We start from the raw sequence: 18,912 nt of genomic DNA, 5'->3' as shown, positions 1-18,912 counted from the left end.
TTTATTCTTCTGTACCGGGTTTAGACAGGAGTTTTGAGATAATTCTGAGGCTTTAGATCTAGCATCTTGGATTAGTTTTAATGGAAAATTCTTCTCTCTGAATCTTTTCTCTAAAATATTGCACTATTCTGGCCCCTAGCAGAATCCGAAAACTGAAAACATTACCAACTACTACTTTCTTATCCAGACCCAATGGTTCGTACAAATGTGGCCACCCAAGATGTCTATGCTGCAATAGTATCAGCAACAAAAAATATACATACACATCAACTGTGACAAAAGAATCCTTCCCAATTAAGTCATCCCTAAGTTGCAGCAGTTCCTACGTTATCTACCTAATGGAATGTACATGTCAACTCCAATACGTCGGCCGAACCACACAACTTTTGAGATCCAGAATTAATAAACACAGATCCAATGTGAACACAGGTTTTTTGAAGCATAGTGTGTCTCGACACTTCACCTATGCACACAAATGTCAATTTAACCAAATCACAGTTACACCCATCGAAGACATACACCACGATGTCCCCAACAGATACAATAAACTTAAACAGAGGGAAAACTATTGGATCTTCAAATTACAGACTTTATACCCAGGGGGCTTAAATGATATCTCTGAATCAACACTTGATTAACCATAAGCCTTAATTTTCCAAATGTGAAAGTACTACTCGAAATAATAAATAATAAATAATAAACAATGAGTAGGATCCGACAATTCGATTTCTTTCTATTTATAAAGTCCAACAGGTTGTGACTTTTCCCTTTTAGTCCAATTATTGTATACGTAATGAATTTTCATTAACTCTCCCGTGGTATATGCAGTCCCCGATCTCCTTGATCCCCCTATGCCACTTGCCACGTACTGGTTGTCTATTAACATAATTTCATACATGTCAGAACCAACATTCCTTATAAATCATCTTCTGTAAAGTGAATATTCCGCTGATACAATATAATACCAGAGCCAAAAAATACGCTGTGCATTCAATGACAATATACAAAAATACATCGACTTTCCCTCCTCAAATCACAACGGCACAGATTATTGCAAACTATATTTTATCTGTGTGTAAAGAATACTATATAACTAATATTATACATATGTTTACCAAACCTGTCCCGAAGCGGTCTTCTTTTGGTCTATTCACAGCGAGCGCTGATATTTCTGTCTGTTCGCTGTTCCCGTCCTGTGTGTTTTTTTGTTGCCTGGCAACGCTTTTGTTAGAGCCGCACAAAATCCCGAAAAATCTACCTAGGCAATAAAGAGCATTATATTCTATACGTATTCTCAATAAAGAATTTAACTTTTACAAAGTATCCACAGCAGACGCATATCCCCCTATGCTCTGCTGCGCTGTTCTCGGCCTGGTTGCCCTGGTTACCAAGTTCGCGTCCTGGCGTCCCTCGTTGTTACCTAACAACCCACTGGTCTGTAGCGCAGTCCCTTTTACTTCCACTTATTGTGTCCATTTTAACCATTTGTTTTATGCCTGGTTTTTATTATCCTATACGTCGACACCACTTTTATGAATATCCTAAATCCCTTTTTATTCTTATGTTATGTAACATTCTCATTGTGTATGATTGATGTACTGAACACATTTATCTATTCACTGATCCACGGTGTGATTGGTGAAAATGGTAAAAAGCCGGGTGTGACGTCACGAACGCACCCTGACCTCTACAGATTTGGCGGTTTTTTTCACTCGTGTCATTTGTGAACCATGATGTTATATAAGACGTGTCTAATGTATTATGCATATGGCCTGATGAAGACGATTGTTCATCGTCGAAACGCGTAGCCACTCATTCGAATAAATTCATTTTATTATTATTATTATCTCCGGACTTTGATCCTATCATTATCACCACACAGCAGCGCCCCTGGAATGATCCTCTTTTCTCCTGCATATTTCTCCTCCTAAGCGGTCCTTTTGGATGCCGATACGGATCTGGCAGCAGCACTGTGGTTTTAATTTACACGCCTATTAACCCCGTACCTAGGTGAGCATATTACCTGCAGTACGGCATCTTTTGTCTCACCTTTACCGACTGATCTGCACAAGGTGGCGCCGTGCTTTTTCTCTCTTTATCCCAAGATCAGATAAAGGGACAAGTCGTGCCAGAAACGCGTATTTAAATAAAATTCTACCATCGCTTGGCGCCCTATCTGTCCCCGTTTTGAAACCTTTGTGTTAACCGCATCTTAGTTGAGCAGATTTACTTGTGAATTTTGTATCTTAGTTGAACATAGAACGCACTATCTACCTACCTGGCAGATAAAGGGTCTTGGTGTGGGTCACGGGGAATATCTTCAAGAGAGCAACTCTTCACTAGGACATTTTATTTATTCTTGTTTCAGAACTGAAGGGAATGTACCGTACAACATCAGCAGGAGGAAGCCCTGGTGTCGAGAACGTCAGCCATGGAAAGGGATGTGCCAGATCAAGGTCTCTACGCTAAAGAGGCAGCAGATATGAACCACTAATGTCCATCTAAGAATGCCGGAACGTCATCCGTCCACACCTCCTCCTTCCCATCCCCCACTGTCCAGAAGGGGTTTTTAAGATCCATCCAATTAAAAGACAACTGTCCAGAAGTCTTTGAAAATGAAGCCTTGTCCATGATTCGCAGGGCTGCGGTGAAGTACAATGGTTTTGGGTGTTTAATGGCAAGTCTCTTCAGATGCCCGGCAATGGACTTCCTCCCCTCGTCCTGTTTGGTAGGGTCTCTGCACTCCCTTTCCTGTAGAACAGCTGCCTCTACAGATTCCCAAGGCCATCCATATTTTTTTCCTGTCTGGCTGATAGCAACACATGTCAATAAAAACATACCTCAATGTATTTATTGTATTTCTAATAAAAATGGATAGACAAATACATAAAAATAATTTGTTTTAATTCCAAAGAACTTTCATAAAATCTATATTATACCTGTGTAATTAATTGTGGACATGGTCACTGATTCATTGAAGTCCAGCAAAGAAATCCCCCAGCCTGAGACATACTGTACTCCGTGTCAGAAGAACAAGAAGCTACAAAAAGAGAGACAACTGCATCCAGTCGATGTTCTTATCAACATAAAGGTTTAAAAGGTGAGAAGACTAATTGACATTTTTTTTCAAGGTATTACTCTAGGGAGCGCTCCTGTTATCATCTTTGTCTCACACTGTATTTTCCTAAGGTACTGTATACATTTCACTCATTAATGCCGACCTAGCCAAGTGAGCACACAACAAACTAAGCCTGCGCACCCAAATAGAGTACCAACCATCTACACATCATTCCAATAAAGGAGTTTTGCCTTTGCACAGCGCTCCAAGGGGAGCACAATACAACTTCAATACTGCAAATACCTAACCTGAACGTCACATCTGCACCTTCCTCTTCTCTTTTGAAGATGTTAGTGTACAGAGTAGTAGGGGAATTGACCAGACATGATGTGCTGCCTCGTGGACTGTCCTATATTTCCAGAGCGAAGGAAAGATAGGTGGTCTGGCCAGTTGTAGACTTCATCCCTAACATCTGACACAGACCAAAATAAGTATTCGGCACTCAAAGCCAAAGTTTTAAGAAATCTCAAGTGCGCCAACTACAGCGGTCAGCCGCCATTCGGAACGAAGCGCCAACTACTGGATGTACCAGCAACCAGAACGGCACAGTGCCTGATGAAGGTCATGTAATGACCGAAGCGTCGCACTAAGCCTCTGGCATCTACAACCACTTGAAAAAAATCAAGATTTCTTCTTTAAACTTCAGCTTTGTGTGCCAAATACTTATTTTGACTACGATTGGGTTGGGACCCTATTCGTGCACCTACATCGTCCAGTGCATTCTGAACCACTACTTATCTGGCACAGACCATCCTGGAGCTGAATGTCTCTGAGGCTGCTCTTTCAAAGTTGCTAATGTAGCTCATCTGGGCTCCATAGACCCAACCTTTATATATGACTCCTAGAGAAATGGGTTAGTGAAAGAAAAAGGTAAAATTCAGATCCTGGAGGCCATTGAGTATGTCAACCTTTGGACCTTGATTGGCATCTACGCCATATTTTCAGAGTAATCCATCAGATGTCTCAAGAAGAACATTTTATGAGGAAAGGACAATGTTGATGAGATTGCAGGTCCTCCTGTTTCTAACTCACATAATTATTACCCAGCATCCAGGTAAATAGTGCATACAAAGTCCAGAAATATAACCAGGCGACTGTCCAGATAAACATTGGATACAGCGCCCAGAAATGGTGCATTGTGCCCCGATAAATATTTCCTTAAAAGGAATGTCCGAGAAATTAAACTAGTTGCATGGAATGTTTTGAAATGAAAAAAACAGCCATTACTCACCTGTTAAATCCCCTGCACCCATGATCTGGTGGTCAACCCGATGGGTTGATTGAAGAGACTACCCTACGTGGATCGACACCCGCTACAAAATTCTCACCCAAAAATTAAGATATGGAATAGATTACCCCTTTCTATGGCAGATCGAATAGCCGTAATTAAAATGATAGTATTACCCCAGTTGTTGTATCCACTGATTAACAGTCCCATATGGATAGGAGAAAAGACGTTTAAATGCATAGAAAGCTTAACCCCTTCCCGACATTTGTCGTAAGTATACGACATGGAAAGCCAGTGCTTCCCGCAAAATGTCATATACTTACGCCAAATAATTGGCACCGGCTCAGAAGCTGAGTCGGTGCCATCATCGCCGGATCTCAGCTGTATCTGACAGCTGACATCCGGCTGTAATGGCGGGGACCAAAATTAGCTTCGATCCCCGCCATTAACCCCTTCAATGCAGCGTTCAAACGTGATCGCTACATTTAACCTGTTTGCAGCTCATTGGAACCACAGCAATGAAATTGCCGGGGTTCCGATGGCTGCAATAGCAACCGGAGGCCTAATACTGGCCTCCCAGTCTGCCTAGCACGGAAGCCGGTCAAGATCCGTACAGCGGCGGAGCCTGATCGGCTTCCGTAGCCGCCGGCAAGATGGCGCCGACTCAGGAGCTGATCCAGCGTCATCAGCGGTGGAGGTCAGCTGTATATTACAGCTGACATCCACATGAAATGGTAGGATCCGATCCCTGCCATTAACCCCTTTGATGCAGCAATCGAAAGCGATTGCTGCATCTTAGCGGTTGCTAGCAGATCGCCAGCCCTGACAGGCAATCAGGACTTGCGACTGCTGCTATGGCAACAGGAGACACAATGACCTCCTGCTCTGCCATTACGGAAGCTGATTAGGCCCCGCCGGGAGGCGAAGCCTAATCGGCTTGCTGTCAGTGAATAACTGACAGATCTAATAAATTTCACTACGTAGGTAGTGCAATGTATTAGAAAAAAACTAAAGCTGACAGTTGGACCGTCAAGTCCCCTAGTGGGACTTGAGAAAAAGTGTAAAAAAAAGTATAAAAAAAGTGTCTAAAAAAAGTGAAAAAAATAAAAGTTTGAAAACAATAAAAGTTTCAAGTAATAAAATAAAACACAATCGCCCTTTTTCACTTATCAAGTCCTTTATTATTGAAAAATAATAATAAACCATACGTATTTGGTATCGCCGGGACTGTAACGACCTGAGGTATCAAAATATAATATTATTTATTGCACACGGTGAACAACGTAAAAAAAAAACGTACCAGAGTTTATGTTTTTTGGTCACTTTGACCTACATATATTGGAATAAAAAGTGATCAAAAGTCGCACGTATCCAAAAATGGTACCTATAAAAACTATAGCTCGTCTCGCAAAATACAAGCCCTCATACAGCTCCGTCGACAAAAAAGTAAAAAAGTTATGGTTCTCACAACTTGGCGACAGAAAAAATACATTCTTTTTACAAAAGTAATTTTATTGTGCAAAAAAATGTAAAACATAAAAAAGTGCTAGAAATTAGGTATCGCCAGAATCGTACGGACCCGCAGAATAAAGTTAACATGTAATTTATAATGCTTGGTGAACGCTGTGTAAAAAAAACCTAAAAAAAAACTATGGCAGAATTGTATTTTTTTGTTTACCTGGCCTCCCAAAAAATAGGATAAAAGGTGATCAAAAAGTCACATGTACCTCAAAATGGTACCAATAATAACTACAGCTCGTCCAGCAAAAAAACAGCCCTCATACCACTACGTCTATGAAAAAATAAAAGTAGTTAATGCTCCAATAAGTCAGGAAAGAAAAAATATGCAGTTGTGCCGGCCCGAGGGGAACATTTCTTCTGTTTCAAGAGGCGATTTACCAAGGACCTAAAATTAGGGAACCAGGAAGGGCAGGGCCCAAACATATCTGCTGGAAGCGAGGGTGCCCGTATTATACCAGGACAACACTTTCCCAGCAAAATTCCCCAAACTGCAAAGGTGCAGAGTGTGGACCAAAAGGGGGATAAGAAAGGATGCCATATATCAGTGCGACACCGGCCTGTGCAGAAAGGATTGCTTCACAGCGTAACACACATCTATGGATCATTTTATTGCTTTTTTACCCCATTATTATGCCACCTGACTATGTCCCTGATGTACTCTGCCCAGCTTACATATGCCCCACATTATAAATGGAAACACCAGCAATAATCAAACAAATCTACTACCAAGCAAAATCCGCTCTCAAAAAGCCAAATGGCGCTCCCTCCGCTCTGAACCCTACAATGTGCCCAAACAGCAGTTTACTTCCACATATATGGCATCTTCATACCCGGGAGACCCTTTTAACAATTTTTGGGGTGTGTGTCTCCAGTGGCATAAGCTGGGCATGACATATTTGTCACTGAAATGGCATATCTAGGGAAAAATATTAATTTTTAATTTGCACCATCCGCATTGCAATCATTTATGGAAAAGACCTGTGGAGTGAAAATGCTCACTACACCCCTTAATAAATGCCTTGAGGGGTGTAGTTTCCAAATGGGGTCATTTCTCAGGGGTTTCTTTTTATTATTCCACATCTGAGCCTCTGCAGTTGTGAACCAATACTTTGTAAATCGACAAATTAGGCCTCAATTTTACATGGTACACTTTCACTCCTGAGCCTGGTCGAATGTCAGGGCAAAAGATTAGGGCCCCATGTAGGGTGTTTCTAAAACCGGGAAACACTGCATAATAATTAGAGAGCTGTCTTGTTATGGTGGCACAAGCTTGGCACCACATATTGGCATATCTATGGAAAAACTCCCATTTTCACTCTGCAACATCGAGTGCACACTAAATTCTACAAAACACCTGCAGGGTTAAAATGCTTACTACACCCCTAGGTAAATGCATTGAGGGGTGTAGTTTCCAAAATTGAGTCACTTCCGGGGGGTTTCCACTGTTTTGGGCCCATAGGCGCCCAGAAACCAATCCAGCAACATTTGCACTCCAAATGGCGCTCCTTCCCTTCTGAGCCCTGCCGTGTGCCCAAACAGCAGTTTATGACCACATATGGGGTATTGCCGTGCTCGGGAGAAATTTCTTTACAAATGTGTTCTTTTTTTCCTTTATTTGTTGGGAAAATGAAAAATTTTGCGCTAAAGCTACGTCTTATTGAAGAAAAAGGATTGTTTTTATTTTCACTGCCCAATTCTAATAAATTCTATGAAACATCTGTGGGGTCAAAATGCTTACTACACCCCTAGATGAATTCCTCAAGAGGTGTAGTTTCTTTTGGGCGTTTTCATTGTTTTGTCCCCTCAGGAGCTTTGCAAATGTGACATGGCCTCTGCAAACCATTCCTGCTAAATGTGATCTCCAAAAGCCAAATAGCGCTCTTTCCCTTCTAAGCCCTGCCGTGTGTCTAAACAGCCACTTATTACCACATGTGGGGTATTGTTTTACTCGGGAGAAATTGCTTTACAAATTTTGCAGTGCTTTTTCTCCTTCAGTCCTTGTAGAAATGAGAAAAAATTAGCTAAACCTACATTTTCTTTGAAAAAATATAGATTTTTATTTTCAGGGCCTAGTTCCAATAATTTCAGCAAAGACCTGTGGGGTCCAAACGCTCATTATACCCCTAGATAATTTCCTCAATGGGTGTAGTCTCCAAAATGGGGTCACTTGTGGGGGGGGTTTCCACTGTTTTATCCCCTCAGGGGCTTTGTAATTGTGACATGGCCTCTGCAAACTATTCCTGCTAAATTTGAGCTCCAAAAGCCAAATGGCGTTCCATCCCTTCTAAGCCCTGCCGTGTCTCAATACAGCCAATTATTACCACATGTGGGGTATTGTTTTACTCGGGAGAAATTGCTTTACAAATTTTGCAGTGGTTTTTCTCCTTTAGTCCTTGTGGAAACCTACATTTTCTTTGAAAAAATTTAGATTTTAATTTTCACGGCCTAATTCCAATAATTTCTGTAAAAAACCTGTGCGGTCAAAATGCTCACTATACCCCTAGATAATTTCCTTGAGGTGTGTAGTTTCCCAAATGGGGTCACTTTTGGGGGATTTTCACTGTTTTGGCACCTCAAGAGCCCTTCAAACCTGACATGGTGCCTAAAATATATTCTAATAAAAGTAAGGCCCCAACATCCTCTAGGTGGTCCTTTGCTTCTGAGGCCAGTGCTTCATTCCAGTAGCACGCTACGGCCACATGTGGGATATTTCCAAAAACTGCAGAACCTGGGCAATAAATATTGAGTTGCATTTCTCTGATAAAACCTTCTGTGTTATAAAAAAAATTGTATTAAAAATGTATTTTAAAAAATATGTAATTTGTAAATTTCACCTCTACTTTGCTTTAATTCCTGTGAAATGTCTAAAGGGTTAACCCCTTAGTGACCAGCCCATTTTAAGCCCTAATGACCAAGCTATTTTATTTGTTTTTCCATAGTCGCATTCAAAGAGCTATAACTTTTTTATTTTTTCGTCTACATAGCTGTATGAGGACTTGTTTTTTTGCGGGATTAGTTGTACTTTTTAATAGCACCATTTTTGGGTACATATAATTTTTTTATTAACTTTTATTAACTTTTTTTGGGGGGTTTATAAAAAAAAACTGAAATTCCGCCATTGTTCTATGCGTTTTTAAATTGACGCCGTTCACTGTGCGACGTAAATAACATGTTACCTTTATTCTATGGGTCGGTACGATTACACCGATACCACATATGTAGAGGTTTCTTAAGTTTTACGACTTTTGCACAATAAAAACACTTTTGAACTAAAATTATTTGTTTTGCATCGTCGCTTTCCAAGGGCCATAACTTTTTAATTTTTTCATCAATGTATTGATTGTTTGGGCTTGTTTTCTGCGGGACGAGACGTAGTTTTGATTGGTTTTGTTTTGGGGTGCATGGGACTTATTGATTCATTTTTATTATGACTTTTTGGGGGGGCAATGGAAAAAAAATGCAATTTCGCCATTGTTTTTTGCATTTTTTTTTTACGGTGTTCACTTTGCGGTTTAAATTACATATTAACTTTATTAATTGAGTCATTACGGTCGCGGTGATACCATATATGTGTACTGTTATTATTTTTTTACACTTTTACTAAATAAAACCACTTTTTATGGAAAAAAATGGTTTTATTTATTTTTTTACTGTACTTTTTATTAATAATCTTTTTTTCACATTGATTACTTCTTTTATTAGTCCCACTAGGGGACTTTACTGTGCGATCTTCAGATCGCTGCTATAATGCTTTGGTATACTTCGTATACCAGAGCATTATTGCCTGTCAGTGTAAATCTGACAGGCAATCTGTTAGGACGTGCCTCCGGCACGTCCTAACAGGCATGTGTCCAGGGCAGACCTGGGAGCTTTTATCAAGCCGCCGATGGCTGACGGGGAGCTCACTCCCTCTGTAAACAAAGTTAGATGCCGCGGTCGCTATTGACGGCGGCATTTAACGGGTTAAACGGCCGCGATCTAAGTAAACTTCGATCGCGGGTGTTGGAGTAGGAGCTCAGCTGTCATCAGACAGCTGAGCCCCGGCTCCAGCCTGCACGGGAGACCCGTGCAGGACTTAGGCTAGGCTCACGTGAAAAGGTGTCAGCCTAGCCTAAGGCCCCTTAGTGACAAACGTAAAAAGGCGTATTGTTGGTCACTAAGGGGTTAAGACATTTTCTAAATGCTGTTTTGAATACTTTGAGGGGTGAAGTTTTTAAAATGGGGTGACTTTTTGGGGGTTTCTAATATATAAGGCCCTCAAAGCCACTTCACAACTTAAAAAGGCTCTGTCACCAGATTATCAAATCCCTATGCATGTGATCAGCGCTGCAATGTAGAAAACAGTAACGTTGTTTTTTTTTTAAAAAAAACAATAATTTTTGCCCAAGTTATGAGCAATTTTATATTTATGCAAATGAGCATTTAAATGGACAACTGGGCGTGTTTTCTCGTATTTCCAACTGGGTGTGTATTGTGTTTTTACCAACTGGGCGTGTTTACTTGATTTACCAACTGGGCGTTGTGAATAGAAGTGTATGACGCTGACAAATCAGCATCATACACTTCTCATCGTTCCCACCCAGCTTCTTTCACTGCAGAAATACAGCGTGACGTTACCCACAGGTCCTTCAACCTTGTCGTCGGACAAAGAAGATACATCGGCTCCAGGCGTCCAAAAGGTTAATATGCTCGCCTCTAGGGAGTTTGCTATGCTTACCTGCACATACCCTGCACTGTACTCCCTGACGCCTGGTGCTGATGTGTCTTCTCTCTTCCGACGCCAAGGTTGAAGGACCTGTGGGTGACGTCATCATTCCCAGCTAGCTTCTTTCACTGCAGACAGTGTGACGTCACCCGCAGGTCCTTCAACCTTGGCGTCGGAAGAGAGAAGACACATCCGCTCCAGGTGTCAGAGTACAGTTGAATTTGCAGCAGCATCACCATGTGCAGGTAAGCATAGCAAACTCCCTAGAGACGAGCATATTAACCTTTTGGACGCCTGGAGCCGATGTATCTTCTTTGTCCGATGACAAGGTTGAAGGATCTGTGGGTGATGTCACGCTGTATTTCTGCAGTGAAAGAAGCTGGGTGGGAACGATGAGAAGTGTATGCTGATTTGTCAGCGTCATACACTTCTATTCACAGCATGTATCCTATGTGTGAGTGGTGTGTGCAGCATGTATCCTATGTGTGAGTGGCGTGTACAGCATGTATCCTATGTGTGAGTGGCGTGTACAGCATGTATCCTATGTGTGAGTGGCGTGTACAGCATGTATCCTATGTGTGAGTGGCGCGTGCAGCATGTATCCTATGTGTGAGTGGCATGTGCAGCATGTATCCTATGTGTGAGTGGCGTGTACAGCATGTATTATATGTGTGAGTGGCGCATGCAGCATGTATCCTATGTGTGAGTTTCGTGTGCAGCATGTATCCTATGTGTGAGTGGCATGTGCAGCATGTATCCTATGTGTGAGTGGCATGTACAGCATGTATCCTATGTGTGAGTGGCATGTACATCATGTATCCTATGTGTCAGTGGCCTGTACAGCATGTGTCATTTGTGTGAGTAGCGTGTACAGCATATATCCTATGTGTGAGTGGCGTGTACAGCATGTATCCTATGTGTGAGTGGCATGTGCAGCATGTATCCTATGTGTGAGTGGCGTGTGCAGCATGTATCCTATGTGTGAGTGGCGTGTACAGCATGTATTCTATGTGTGAGTGGCGCATGCAGCAAGTATCCTATGTGTGAGTGGCGTGTGCAGCATGTATCCTATGTGTGAGTGGCGTGTACAGCATGTATTCTATGTGTGAGTGGCGCATGCAGCATGTATCCTATGTGTGAGTGGCGTGTGCAGCATGTATCCTATGTGTGAGTGGCGTGTACAGCATGTATTCTATGTGTGAGTGGCGCATGCAGCAAGTATCCTATGTGTGAGTGGCGTGTGCTGCGTGTATCCTATGTGTGAGTTTCGTGTGCAGCATGTATCGTATGTGTGAGTGGCGTGTGCAGCATGTATCCTATGTGTGAGTGGCCTGTACAGCATGTATCCTATGTGTGAGTGGCGTGTACAGCACGTATCCTATGTGTGAGTGGCATGTACAGCATGTATCCTATGTGTGAGTGGCATGTACATCATGTATCCTATGTGTGAGTGGCCTGTACAGCATGTGTCCTTTGTGTGAGTAGCGTGTACAGCATATATCCTATGTGTGAGTGGCGTGTACAGCGTGTATCCTATGTGTGAATGGCGTGGGCAGCAGGTATCTTATGTGTGAGTGACGTGTACAGCATGTATCCTATGTGTGAGTGGTGTGTGCAGCATGTATCCTATGTGTGAGTAGTGTGTACAGCATGTATCCTATGTGTGAGAGGCGTGTGCAGCACGTATCCTATGTGTGAGTGGCCTGTACAGCATGTGTCCTATGTGTGAGTGGCGTGTGCAGTGTGTATCCTATGTGTGAGTGGCATGTACAGCATGTATCCTATGTGTGAGTGGCGTGTACAGCATGTGTACTATGTGTGAGTGGCGTGTACATCATGTATCCTATGTGTGAGTGGTGTGTACAGCATGTATCCTATGTGTGAGTGGTGTGTACAGCATGTATCCTATGTGTGAGTGGTGTGTACAGAATGTATCCTATGTGTGAGTGGTGTTGGTGTGTACAGCATGTATCCTATGTGTGAGTGGTGTGTGCAGCATGTATCCTATGTGTGAGTGGCGTGTGCAGCATGTATCCTGTGTGAGTGGCGTGTACAGCATGTGTCCTATATGTAAGTGGTGTGTACAGCATTTATCCTATGTGTGAGTGGCGTGTGGTGTGAGTGGCATGTACAGCATGTGTACTATGTGTGAGTGGCGTGTACAGCATTTATCCTATGTGTGAGTGGCATGTACAGCATGTATTCTATGTTTGAGTGGCCTGTACAGCATGTATCCTATGTGTGAGTGGCGTGTACAGCATGTGTCCTATGTGTGAGTGGCGTGTAGAGCATGTATCCTATGTGTGAGTGGCGTGTACAGCATGTGTCATATGTGTGAGTGGCGTGTGCAGCAGGTATCTTATGTGTGAGTGACGTGTACAGCATGTATCCTATGTGTGAGTGGCGTGTACAGCATGTACCCTATGTGTGAGTGGCGTGTACAGCATGTGTCCTATGTGTGAGTGGCGTGTATAGCATGTTTCCTATGGGTGAGTGGCGTGTACTGCATGTATCCTATGGGTGAGTGGCATGTACAGCATGTATCCAATGTGTGAGTGGTTTGTGCAGCAGGTATCCTATGTGCAGGGGCGTAGCTAGGGGGGACAGGTGAGGCATGTGCCCCGGTCGCAAATAAGTTGTAGGGAAGGGGGGGGGGCGCCGCAGAGCAGCTGATCGCTGCTTATAGGCACCCTGTATGTCGGACACCTGCAGCAGCTTTAGGAAGAGCCAGGAAATCACGCAGCGTCGTTCTGACTGAGGTCTGTGACGGTCAGGTCAGGGGACTGGACTGGTCCACTCCCTTGCTGCACCCTCCCAGCATGTAGGGGGTGCCACTGGGCTCTGCCTCTACTCTGTGCTCTGCTGTTACACACACGGAGTAAATAACAGCCGAGAAGCAGAGGAGGAAGCTCCTGTCCTGAAATAAACTTGTGATCCTGTCAGCAAGGATACATGGTGAGTGTCTGTGTGCATATGTGTGTGTAGTGTGTATACAGTATGTGTCTCTGTGTTTGTATGTGTCTATGTTACAGTGTGTGTGTGTGTGTGTGTGTGTGTCTCTGTGTCTCTGCATGTGTTTGTCTCTTACATCTACTACATTATCTGTACTCAGAGAGTTATCACTGTGTTATCTGTGGTGCTACATAGGACTGCAGGTAACATCTACTGCATTATCTGTACTCAGAGAGTTATCACTGTGTTATCTGTGGTGTTACATAGGACTGCAGGTAACACTACTACATTATCTGTACTCCGTTATTACTGTGTTATCTGTGGTGTTACATAGGACTACAGGTAACATCTACTGCATTATCTGTACTCAGAGAGCTATCACTGTGTTATCAGAGGTGTTACATAGGGCTGCACGTGAAATCTACAACAATATCTGTACTGGGTATATATGGGTCTGGAAAAAAGGGGACAAAAGTCGATGGTCCAGCGCAGTCAAGTTTAAAACAGAACGTAGTTCCAATTTTATTTGGATAGTTAAAACAAGATCATTCCCGAATGCAAGGGTGAAAATGTAGGTAAGGTGCCTACGCGTTTCAGACGTATACCACGTCCTTCCTCATGGCTTTAATGCTAACAACTAAATGTCAGAACGAGGTTTATATCCGGTTGCCAACAGGTGAAAATTAGTGATGTCACAGAAAAGTGGTGCTGTCCAGCATAGTAGTGTTGAACTAGGGAGACGCCTATAGGGCATCAGCATTCTGTGAATAAAAGCTATCCAGCACGGTGGAGCTGTCCAGCAGAAGTGGTGCTGAAACAGAAAGTCGGTGATAGAACATCACTGCTCCACTAGTAAGTTATGTGCTTACAGCATTGGTTGATGGCTAGTTGTAATGACGGGGGTGGGGAGACAGACAAGTGAGCCCTAATCTACCCACCACTCAGTCCCTGCCTACGTGCAACGACCCGCCCTAGGCGACGGGGTACAACTGGGCGACGGTCCCTACGCTCAATAAGTGCACGACAGACAAACAGACAAGGGTACACAGAGCTAGGGGGGAAAGGGGCAGTTGCCCACGGCAACACCGTGAGCAACAAGAGTAGTAAACAAGCCGAGTCAAACCAGGAGACAAAAGGGCCAGGAAACAAAACGAGAAGAATCACAAGCAAAGGAGGAAAAGGAAAGGCAGGTATAAATAGACAGAGGGCAGGAGCTAGCTCCGTCTGGCCAGGCTGTGATCCCACTCCCAAGCCTGCCACCCTGAGTGGTGGAAGATGGAGTCAGACTCACAGACATAGAAGCAGGTGCAGACTGATTATCTATGGGCATTAACCCTGAAGCTGTGCTTGGCAGATCCTTTACAGTACCCCCCCCCCTTTTATGAGAGGCCACCGGACCCTTTCTAAGTGGACCTGGTTTACTGGGGAAACGAAGGTGAAACCTCCTGACCAATATCCCAGCGTGAACATCCCGAGCGGGTACCCAAGTCCTCTCCTCAGGCCCGTATCCTCTCCAATGGACCAGGTACTGGAGGGAGCCTTGGACCATCCTGCTGTCCACAATCTTGGCCACCTCGAATTCTGCCCCCTCAGGGGTGAGAACAGGGACCGGAGGATTCCTCGAGGGAGCCAAGGATGGGGAGAAGCGTTTAAGGAGGGAGGCATGGAACACGTCGTGTACTTGAAAAGATGGGGGCAACTCCAGTCGGAAGGAGACAGGATTGAGGACTTCAATGACCTTGTACGGCCCTATAAACCGGGGAGTACACTTCTTGGACGGGACCTTAAGGCGCAAATTTATAGACGATAGCCACACCAGATCACCGACCATAAACAAGGGGTTAGCAGAACGTTTTCTATCTGCCTGAGTTTTTTGTATGCTCTGGGACGCCTCTAGGTTCTTCTGAACCTGAGCCCAGACTGTGCACAGTTCTCAATGAACGACCTCTACCTCGGGATTGTTGGAACTACCAGGTGAAACGGAAGAGAACCGTGGATTAAACCCAAAATTACAGAAAAAGGGGGAGACCCCTGACGAGTTACTAACCCGGTTATTAAGGGAAAATTCGGCGAGGGGAATGAATGAGACCCAATCATATTGACAGTCAGAGATAAAACACCTTAAATATTGTTCTAGAGACTGATTAGTCCTCTCAGTTTGGCCATTAGTTTCAGGATGGAAGGCAGAGGAGAAGGACAGATCAATCTCCAACTTTTTACAGAAGGCTCTCCAAAACAATGAAACAAATTGTACCCCTCTATCAGAAACAATATTGACAGGGATCCCATGGAGACGCAGGATGTGTTTGACAAACAAGGTAGCTAACGTCTTAGCATTGGGCAGTTTTTTGAGGGGCACAAAGTGGCACATCTTACTGAAGCAGTCTACTACAACCCACACCACCGACTTGCCTTTAGATGGAGGCAAATCGGTGATAAAATCCATGGAGATATGGGTCCAAGGTCTCTGGGGAATGGGCAAAGAACATAGTAAGCCCTCTGGTCGGGACCTGGGAGTCTTGGACCTAGCACAAACTTCACAAGCGGCGACGTAGGCCTTAACGTCTTTAGGCAACCCAGGCCACCAATAGTTTCTGGCAATGAGGTGCTTGGTACCCAGGATGCCTGGATGGCCAGATAGTGCAGAGTCATGATTTTCCCTAAGTACCCTTAGCCGGAATTGCAGGGGAACAAACAGCTTGTTCTCAGGAAGGATCCCGGGAGCTGAACCTTGATCAGCCGCAATTTCAGAGACTAAATCAGAATCAATAGCGGAAATGAATATACCTGGAGGCAAAATACAAGCAGGATCTTCCTCCGAAGGAGGGCTGGCCTTGAAGCTACGTGACAGTGCATCAGCCTTAACATTTGCGAGTGAGATCCGTAAGAGGCTTAGCGATGACCGAGAAGTTAGCAATAAACCTCCTGTAATAATTAGCGGACCCCAGGAAGCACTGTAACGCCTTCAGGGAGGCAGGTTGGACCCATTCCGCCACAGCCTGGACCTTGGCGGGGTCCAAGCGGAATTCATGAGGAGTGAGGATTTGGCCCAAAAATGGTATCTCCTGCACCCCAAACACACATTTTTCGGTCTTAGCAAACAGTTTGTTTTCTTGAAGGACCTGGAGCACCTTCCTGACATGCTCAATGTGGGAGGACCAGTCCTTGGAAAACACAAGTATGTCATCAAGGTAGACTACAAAAAATAAACCCAGGTAGTCTCTTAAAATCTCATTTATGAAATTCTGGAAGACCGCGGGAGCATTACACAACCCAAAGGGCATGACGAGGTATTCGAAATGACCTTCGGGCGTGTTAAACGCAGTCTTCCACTCATCCCCCTCTTTGATGCGGATAAGGTTATAAAAGGTAGATCAAACTTAGAGAACCATTGGGCCCCCTGAACCTGATTAAAGAGATCAGGAATCAGAGGAAGGGGATACTGATTCCTTACAGTGACCTTATTCAAGCTTCGGTAGTCAATGCATGGCCTAAGACCACCATCCTTCTTCCCTACGAAGAAGAAGCTAGCACCTACCGGAGAAGTAGAGGGGCGAATGTAACCCTTGGCCAGGCATTGCTGGATATACTCTCTCATGGCTTCACGTTCGGGACAAGAGAGATTAAATATCCTACTCTTAGGGAGCTTAGCTCCTGGTACCAAATTGATTGCGCAATCATATTGTCTTTGAGGAGGTAACACTTCGGAGGCCACCTTAGAGAAAACATTGGCGAAGTCCTGAACAAACTCAGGTAGCGTGTTCACCACCTCAGGGGGAGAAATAGAATTAACAGAAAAACATGACGTCAAGCATTCATTACCCCACTTGGTAAGGTCCCCAGAATTCCAGTCAAACGTGGGATTATGCAACTGCAACCAGGGAAGGCCTAAAACTAAATCGGACGATAATCCCTGCATTAACAGTACAGAGCACTGCTCCAAATGCATGGAGCCAACAAGGAGTTCAAAAACAGGGGTATGCTGTGTAAAATAACCATTAGTAAGAGGAGTGGAGTTGATACCCACTACCGGGACAGGTTTAGGCAAATCAATCAAAGGCATAGCTAGAGACATAGCAAATTCCACAGACATGATATTAGCAGTAGACCCTGAATACACGAAGGCACTGCCGGTAGCAGACCTACCACCAAAAGAGACCTGAAAGGGAAGCAAGATTTTATTACGTTTCATATTTACGGGAAATACCTGTGCGCCCAAGTGACCTCCCCGATGATCACTTAGGCGCGGAAGTTCTCCGGCTGCATTCTTACGCTTAGGACAGTTGTTCACTTGATGCTTGTCATCCCCACAGTAGAAGCAGAGACGATTCTTCCTGCGGAAATCTCTACGTTGTTGGGGGGACACGGAGGCCCCGAGTTGCATAGGTAACTCTGAGTCTTCCGGGGAGGAACGAAGCAACGGAACCTCAGGAGGCATCATGGGGGAGTCGGAGGAGAAAACATCAAGACGTTCAAGTCGTCGTTCCCTGAGACGTCGGTCAAGTCGTAACGCTAAAGCCATAACCTGGTCTAGGGAGTCAGAAGAGGGATAACTAACTAGCAGATCTTTCAGGGCGTTCGACAGACCCAACCTAAACTGGCACCTTAAGGCAGGGTCATTCCACCGAGAAGCTACGCACCACTTCCTAAAGTCAGAGCAATACTCCTCAACAGGTCTCTTACCCTGACGTAAGGTCGTCACCAGCTGACTCTCGGCAAAAGCAGTCTTGTCAGTCTCGTCATAGATGAGTCCGAGAGCAGAAAAGAAAAGATCAACAAAGGAAAGTTCAGGGGCGTCAGGAGCCAAGGAGAAGGCCCATTCTTGGGGCCCTTCCTGGAGCCGGGACATTATTATACCCACCCGCTGGCTCTCAGAACCTGAGGAGTGGGGCTTTAAACGAAAATAGAGCCTACAACTCTCCCAAAAGGAGAGAAAAGTCTTCCGGTCCCCTGAGAACCGGTTGGGCAAATTCATGTGGGGTTCAAGAGGTGAGGTGAGGGGGATTACCATGGTAGCATCAGGCTGGTTGACCCTCTGAGCCAGGGCCTGGACCTGTAGGGAGAGACCCTGCATTTGCTGAGCCAGGGTCTCAAGGGGGTCCATAGTGGTGTCAGGGACCTGAGTAGACAAGGTATGGGCTTGTGATTATGTAATGACAGGGATGGGGAGACAGACAAGTGAGCCCTAATCTACCCACCACTCAGTCCCTGCCTACTTGCAATGACCCGCCCTAGGCGACGGGGTACAACTGGTCGACGGTCCCTACGCTCAATAAGTGCACGACAGACAAACAGACAAGGGTACACAGAGCTAGGGGGAGAAAGGGGCAGTTGCCCACGGCAACACCGTGAGCAACAAGAGAAGTGAACAAGCCGAGTCAAACCAGG

Source organism: Rhinoderma darwinii, unplaced genomic scaffold (genome assembly GCF_050947455.1).
Source record: "Rhinoderma darwinii isolate aRhiDar2 unplaced genomic scaffold, aRhiDar2.hap1 Scaffold_70, whole genome shotgun sequence".
Classification (NCBI taxonomy): Eukaryota; Metazoa; Chordata; class Amphibia; order Anura; family Rhinodermatidae; genus Rhinoderma; species Rhinoderma darwinii.
This window is presented reverse-complemented; position numbering follows the sequence as displayed.